Source organism: Haliotis rufescens, unplaced genomic scaffold, assembly GCF_023055435.1.
Source record: "Haliotis rufescens isolate VD_foot unplaced genomic scaffold, xgHalRufe1.0.p SCAF_1, whole genome shotgun sequence".
Classification (NCBI taxonomy): Eukaryota; Metazoa; Mollusca; class Gastropoda; order Lepetellida; family Haliotidae; genus Haliotis; species Haliotis rufescens.
The window spans coordinates 1,294,101-1,302,500 of NW_025963779.1; the positions used below are offsets into that span (position 1 = coordinate 1,294,101).

At 46.7% G+C, this 8,400-nt stretch overlaps 1 protein-coding gene across 1 annotated transcript in view; it reads left to right on the plus strand.

Moving 5' to 3' along the window:
• Positions 1 to 2,920: 2,920 nt before the first annotated feature.
• LOC124117465 (protein FAM167A-like) overlaps positions 2,921 to 8,400 on the plus strand; it is a 14,584-nt gene continuing 9,104 nt past the window's right edge. Inside the window, exon 1 of the mRNA XM_046479376.2 lies at positions 2,921 to 3,083. The gene's annotated coding sequence lies outside the window, so the exon portion shown is untranslated. The remainder of the gene's footprint in view (positions 3,084 to 8,400) is intronic.

The following is an 8,400-nucleotide window of genomic DNA, read 5'->3' on the forward strand; positions in this document are numbered from 1 at the left end:
TATTGGAACATAGAGTGATCCAGCCATTAAAACACGATACGCATATGTACTTGTGAGGGCGTGACTTCATCACGACTGACACACACATACGATAGTATCGGGATAAACCACGTGGATGATACATTTGGTTGGAATGTGAAATAGTTTTGAGATGAATCAGGTACAGAGGACGAGGTAGTAACAAGCGCTGGGTACAGCCATGTGGCGCAACGTGTTATTAATGTATCTATTCCTATTGAGGTATCTACCGAGTATATTACCAGCAAGGCTTTACGACATTCTAATTGAACAGACTAGGTAAAGAATGAAAAGAGATGCAGTGACAGCAAAGAACAGAAAAGCGAAACAGTCCTAACCATTTCAGACGCGTGTAACCACAATGTTGGCAACTGCATCCTTATTAGCCTTGCTCTATTCGTTTCCTTGTTTACTTGTGCATGACATGTCCCGGAATAACACATGTCATGCTTCTACTATGCACATCTACAGACATGGACATTCCAGGCCCCGTGTTGGAAATAACATTATTAAATGAGATCTCATTATTTATTGGTATAGATGAGATTAAGCTGGTGAGGTGAGGTGAGGTGAAATTGGGTTTAACGTCGCGTCCAAGATTATTGCACTTATATAGCGACGTGCATGCACGTGTATGTGTGTGTGGCTGCTTGTACTAGTCCGGACTGATGCCGATTTATAGTGCTAGCTCACTGAGATACCATGCCGCAGTTTAACATGAATACCCCACTCAGACACAGTATACTGACTCCGAGCCGACCAGTCCTTGTTTTAGCCCCTTAATGCCGAGCGCCAGACAGGGTAACAACAAGTACAATCTTTTAACGTCTTTTTGTATGACGCGGCCCGGGATCGAACCCTGGACCTTCCGCTCTCCGGGCGGACGCTCTACCACAAGACCACGGAGGCGGTCGAGATTAAGCTGGTATTCGTTGATGAAATAACGTGGCACTTCAGTCTACCTGGACTTAAGGGTTAAACAACTCATAGAAAAACTGTTTCCTATACGAAGAATGACCTGAGAAAAGTTTTGATATGATTTGTTCATTTTATCTGTTTCTTTTCGGAATGTGTTCAGTGCATTTATTCTGAAGATATATATGCCTGATGACGTTATAAATGTACACATGCATCAGGTTGGGAATAAAGACATTCATTCTTGAGCTTGGGAAACGAAATACATACTGACATTTTATGTCCTGGGCCAGAAGAAGCCAGTGTTGTAAATATATATTGCTGTAACTAACACCGAACTGACCGGAAGAAGCCAGTGTTGTAAATATATATTGCTGTGACTAACACCGAACTGACCAGAAGAAGCCAGTGTTGTAAATATATATTGCTGTGACTAACACCGAACTGACCGGAAGAAGCCAGTGTTGGAAATATATATTGCTGTAACTAACAAAGAACTGACAGAACAAAAGCCAGTGATGTAAGTATATATTGCTGTGACTAACACCTTACTTGACCGGAAGAAGCCAGTGTTGTAAATATATATTGCTGTGACTAACACCGAACTGACCGGAAGAAGCCAGTGTTGTAAACATACATTGCTGTAACTAACACCGAACTGACCGGAAGAAGCCAGTGTTGTAAATATATATTGCTGTGACATGTTACGCAGTGTAAAGATATGAGGTGACTCTAAATCGGGAAAACAACGCACACGACGTGAAGAAGCCATGAAACATTGGATGAGGCTTTCAGTGTGTGTCTTAGACACGTATGGCCATCGGCTATGATTCCATACAGAAACTGAAAAAATGTGTCCTTCATTCCACTCAGTGTGCTGACCAATGATATGATAACTGCAATACTGATAGTTGTCACGCCCGCTGCCTCGTGGGGACAATGGTTCCCAGGACCCTATGCTGTTAGTAAGAGTCGACAAAAGCGGATCGGGTGGCCGTGTTTGTCGACTTGGGTGATTGTGTGTCATCGTGCTGAAACGGCGTGGACAGTTGTTCATGCATCCAGTCACTGGTTCAGGTGCCATTATCTATAGATGAGCCGGGTAATTGTGGAATATGGCGCTAGGCAACATTCACTCACTCACTCACTCACTCACTCACTCATGCGGCACAAAGGCAGGTTCATTGTTGTTCCTGTTGCTTCATCTGGTCATGTCACTGACTACTCAAAAAAGTTAAGGAACACCCTTATTATTTTGAATTATGCCTCTTGTCACTCAAACGTGAATGGGTACCAGGTAGGATATGTGATGGTTGTGTTTCAACGTTTCACCGCCAAATAGACGGCTGGGTTGTATAGTCCCCAGGGAGCTGAGAAAGAAAATCGAGAGCACACTCATTACGTCATAAAGGTATCAGGGCTTTGAGCAAATATCCATGTTATATTTTTTTCTTACATGAAAGTAATGACTACTTTTGAGATGTTGCCTGATGTAACAGATGCTGTACAGAATGACAAGGATATGGATATGGAAATAGGTGGAACAGGAGGACTTGCATTTCAACATTCAACATTTGGCATCAAACAAAATCGATATAACGGAGTTTTGTGCTTGTGTTGATTTTGAGAAAAGGGTAAAATGATAGATTAACCAGGCACATATGTCTACCTACATATATATTGACAGAGGAACCGTAGATATCACCTTACAGAGTCTAGGACGGTAAATTACACCTTCAATACGATGTATTATAAATATGTTTGATAGATGTTATAAACGTAGTGATATTTTAAAATTAGCTATCTTTTTCGGGAATTAAAACAATCAAGGTACATATAAACCACTCTCCTACATGGCCCACGAGCATGCGACCTAAGCAGGCACAGACACCTGCCTGTGCGTTGATCTGGTTCCGGCTGAAGGCTTCTAGGCTTGTATTATCTGACTGTTGACAGGCGTCAGTGTGGGGGTATTAGGGCCACAATGAGGGTTCAGTCAATGGAGGTAAGACGGATTACAGGGTTCCGCCTTCACCGCTCCGCTGATCGCGTCTCATCACAAGGGGCAGGAACATCGTTAGAAAACACATACATATTTGATGGGCAGCCGACGGATGGCATACACATCATAGGCTTCAGCCTGGCAATAGGTAGGTACAAGTCATCATTTATTTTCACAACATATTGCTTGTAATATCTACAATTTCGCAAAGACACTTTTTAAATATTTTCTTAAAAATGTTAAAAAGCTTGTTCACATGTTGGCCACACAATAAGACCCTATATCCAGCCGGTCTTTCTGCAGCGTCATGGATGGCAATGTCTGATGGCTGCGTCATGTAAGGCGATGTCTGATGGCTGCGTCACGGAAGCGTGCCTGGCGCACCGGTTTTGCTCATTGAGAATAGAATATCAAACTGACTCAATGAGAATAGTTTCTGACTCTATTCCGACGAATATCCACCTATGACACACTTTTATGTAAGCTGTATGTACGGCATGTGACACCCCCCCCCCCCCCCCCCCCCCCCCCCCCCCCCACACACACACACAATGTCACCCCCCTCCACACAAACACACACACATCCCCCCCCAAGCGCACCAGCATGTGTGTAAGTAATAAGATAGAATTTGAGTTTTTTTAAATGGCTACAATGATGGCAATTCATAAAATCGGATTTTCAGTTCATATACAGAATTTATCAGCTTCATGACCCCGTGATATCAAGAAGGGAACATGACTTTTTCAACATAATGTCCGCGGCGATCATGCCTGAATCAAATAGGAATTCTTGCCATAAAAAAATGTAAAGAAAGCATTAATGAAGAAAAAAGTTCAGAACATCGAACGTTAAAGCATAGAGAATATTACCGTGGAGGATTAAAATATCTCCAAAGACACTGACAATAAAAGTGTGCCTTACAAGTTTTCTCATCGACTAGAAACCCATCACATCCTTCCTTCATATAACTGAAGTATTCTGATGGTGACCAGCCTGTTTCACTAATCAACAGTAAACAAATAAACAAACGTATAACGATAAACACAGTCATCAACGTTACACAACTACAACATCGGTTTCTCGAGTTCTACATTCCAGGCAGTTCCATCAGCTAATTACTCTCTCCACCTGACTTTACAAAGCACCCTCCGGGGTAGGATAGCAGAGTTGTTGTAAAAGTTGGAATCGTCAAACGCTCATGAACTAGGGTTGAACACCGTCCCCGCACTGTGACATACCATCAGTGTTGAACACCAACCCCACACTGTGACATACCATCAGTGTTGAACACCAACCCCACACTGTGACATTCCATCAGTGTTGAACACCGACCTTGTACTGGGACATACCATCAGTGTTGAACACAGACCTTGTACTGTGACATACCATCGGTGTTGAACACCAACCCCACACTGTGACATCCCATCAGTGTTGAACACCAACCCCGCACCGTGACATGCCATCAGTGATGAACACCGATCCCACACCATGACATGCCATCAGTGTTGAACACCAACCCCGCACTGTGACATGCCATCAGTGTTGAACACCAAACCCCACACTGTGACATGTCATCAGTGTTGAACACCAACCCCGCACTGTGACATGCCATCAGTGTTGAACACCAACCCCGCACTGTGACATGCCATCAGTGTTGAACACCAACCCCACACCGTGACATGCCACCAGTGTTGAACACCAACACCGCACCGTGACATGCCATCAGTGTTGAACACCAACCCCACACTGTGACATACCATCAGTGTTGAACACCAATCCCACACTGTGACATACCATCAGTGTTGAACACCAATCCCACACTGTGACATGTCATCAGTGTTGAACACCAACCCCGCACTGTGACATGCCATCAGTGTTGAACACCAACCCCACACTGTGACATGCCATCAGTGTTGAACACCAATCCCGCACTGTGACATTCCATCAGTGTTGAACACCAACACCGCACCGTGACATGCCAACAGTGTTGAACACCAACCCCACACTGTGACATTCCATCAGTGTTGAACACCAACCCCGCACCGAGACATGCCATCAGTGTTGAACACCAACCCCGCACTGTGACATGCCATCAGTGTTGAACACCAACCCCACACCGAGACATGCCATCAGTGTTGAACACCAACCCCACACTGTGACATGCCATCAGTGTTGAACACCAATCCCACACTGTGACATTCCATCAGTGTTGAACACCAACACCGCACCGTGACATGCCATCAGGGTTGAACACCAACCCCACACTGTGACATGCCATCAGTGTTGAACACCAACCCCGCACCGAGACATGCCATCAGTGTTGAACACCAACCCCGCACTGTGACATCCCATCAGTGTTGAACACCAACCCCACACTGTGACATGCCATCAGTGTTGAACACCAACCCCACACCGAGACATGCCATCAGTGTTGAACACCAACCCCGCACTGTGACATGCCATCAGTGTTGAACACCAACCCCACACTGTGACATTCCATCAGTGTTGAACACCAACACCGCACTGTGACATGCCATCAGTGTTGAACACCAACCCCGCACTGTGACATTCAATCAGTGTTGAACACCAACCCCACACCGAGACATACCATCAGTGTTGAACACCAACCCCACACCGAGACATACCATCAGTGTTGAACACCAACCCAACACCGAGACATGCCATCAGTGTTGAACACCAACCCCGCACTGTGACATGCCATCAGTGTTGAATACCAACCCTGCACTGTGACATGCCATCAGTGTTGAACACCAACCCCGCACTGTGACATGCCATCAGTGTTGAACACCAACCCCACACCGAGACATACCATCAGTGTTGAACACCAACCCCACACCGAGACATGCCATCAGTGTTGAACACCAACCCCACACCTCGACATACCATCAGTGTTGAACACCAACCCCGCAACGTGACATGCCATCAGTGTTGAACACCAACCCCACACCGAGACATACCATCAGTGTTGAACACCAACCCCACACCGAGACATGCCATCAGTGTTGAACACCAACCCCGCACTGTGACATCCCATCAGTGTTGAACACCAACCCCGCACTGTGACATGCCATCAGTGTTGAACACCAACCCCACACCGAGACATGCCATCAGTGTTGAACACCAACCCCACACCTCGACATGCCATCATTGTTGAACACCAACCCCGCACTGTGACATGCCATCAGTGTTGAACACCAACCCCACACCGAGACATACCATCAGTGTTGAACACCAACCCCACACCGAGACATGCCATCAGTGTTGAACACCAACCCCACACCGAGACATACCATCAGTGTTGAACACCAACCCCACACCGAGACATGCCATCAGTGTTGAACACCAACCCCACACTGTGACATGCCATCAGTGTTGAACACCAACCCCGCACTGTGACATGCCATCAGTGTTGAACACCAACCCCGCACTGTGACATGCCATCAGTGTTGAACACCAACCCCGCACTGTGACATTCCATCAGTGTTGAACACCAACCCCGCACTGTGACATTCCATCAGTGTTGAACACCAACACCGCACCGTGACATGCCATCAGTGTTGAACACCAACCCCGCACTGTGACATACCATCAGTGTTGAACACCAACCCCGCACTGTGACATTCCATCAGTGTTGAACACCAACACCGCACCGTGACATGCCATCAGTGTTGAACACCAACACCGCACCGTGACATCCCATCAGTGTTGAACACCGTCCCCGCACTGTGACATGCCATCAGTGTTGAACACCAACCCCGCACTGTGACATGCCATCAGTGTTGAACACCGTCCCCGCACTGTGACATTCCATCAGTGTTGAACACCAACCCCACACTGTGACATGCCATCAGTGTTGAACACCAACCCCGCACTGTGACATTCCATCAGTGTTGAACACCAACACCGCACCGTGACATTCCATCAGTGTTGAACATCAACCCCACACTGTGACATTCCATCAGTGTTGAACACCAACCCCACACTGTGACATGCCATCAGTGTTGAACATCAACCCCACACTGTGACATTCCATCAGTGTTGAACACCAACCCCACACTGTGACATGCCATCAGTGTTGAACACCAACCCCGCACTGTGACATGCCATCAGTGTTGAACACCAACACCGCACCGTGACATGCCATCAGTGTTGAACACCAACACCGCACCGTGACATTCCATCAGTGTTGAACACCAACCCCGCACTGTGACATGCCATCAGTGTTGAACACCAACACCGCACCGTGACATTCCATCAGTGTTGAACACCAACCTCCCACTGTGACATGCCATCAGTGTTGAACACCAACCCCACACTGTGACATCCCATCAGTGTTGAACACCAACCTCCCACTGTGACATGCCATCAGTGTTGAACACCAACCCCGCACTGTGACATTCCATCAGTGTTGAACACCAACCTCCCACTGTGACATTCCATCAGTGTTGAACACCAACCCCGCACTGTGACATTCCATCAGTGTTGAACACCAACCCCACACTGTGACATGCCATCAGTGTTGAACACTAACCCCACACTGTGACATCCCATCAGTGTTGAACACCAACCCCACACTGAGACATCCCATCAGTGTTGAACACCAACCCCGCACTGTGACATCCCATCAGTGTTGAACACCAATCCCACACTGTGACATGCCATCAGTGTTGAACACCAACCCCACACTGTGACATCCCATCAGTGTTGAACACCAACCCCACACTGTGACATGCCATCAGTGTTGAACACCAACCCCACACTGTGACATGCCATCAGTGTTGAACACCAACCCCACACTGTGACATCCCATCAGTGTTGAACATTAACCCCACACTGTGACATCCCATCAGTGTTGAACACCAACCCCACACTGTGACATGCCATCAGTGTTGAACACCAACCCCACACTGCGACATCCCATCAGTGTTGAACATTAACCCCACACTGTGACATCCCATCAGTGTTGAACACCAACCCCACACTGTGACGTGCCATCAGTGTTGAACACCAAACCCGCACTGTCACATGCCATCAGTGTTGAACACCAACCCCGCACCTTGACATCCATCTTCTGCAATGTCCCCGCCCGTCACATTCCTTTAAACATTAGTAAGACTTGCTCAGACAAGACTTTAGAACAACTGCTTCTAGTGCATGTATTGGGTATTTTTGTGGTGAACGGTGACGGAAAATGGAGTTGTTTCTTACTGTTAAAATCATCATACATGCATCTGACTGTCAGCAATAATTATGTAGGGCTGAGAGGTTTATATGGGCGCCGCAATTACCTCCAGTGGTAATAGATCCTTGTGTGTTTAACGCGATGATAAGTAATGGTTACAGTGTTGCTGTAGGTATTTGTCTCATGGGGTCTGACTCACTGACATGAAGGTAATCATGGAAAGCAGATACCCAGAATACGACCACATATCACGTTATAATG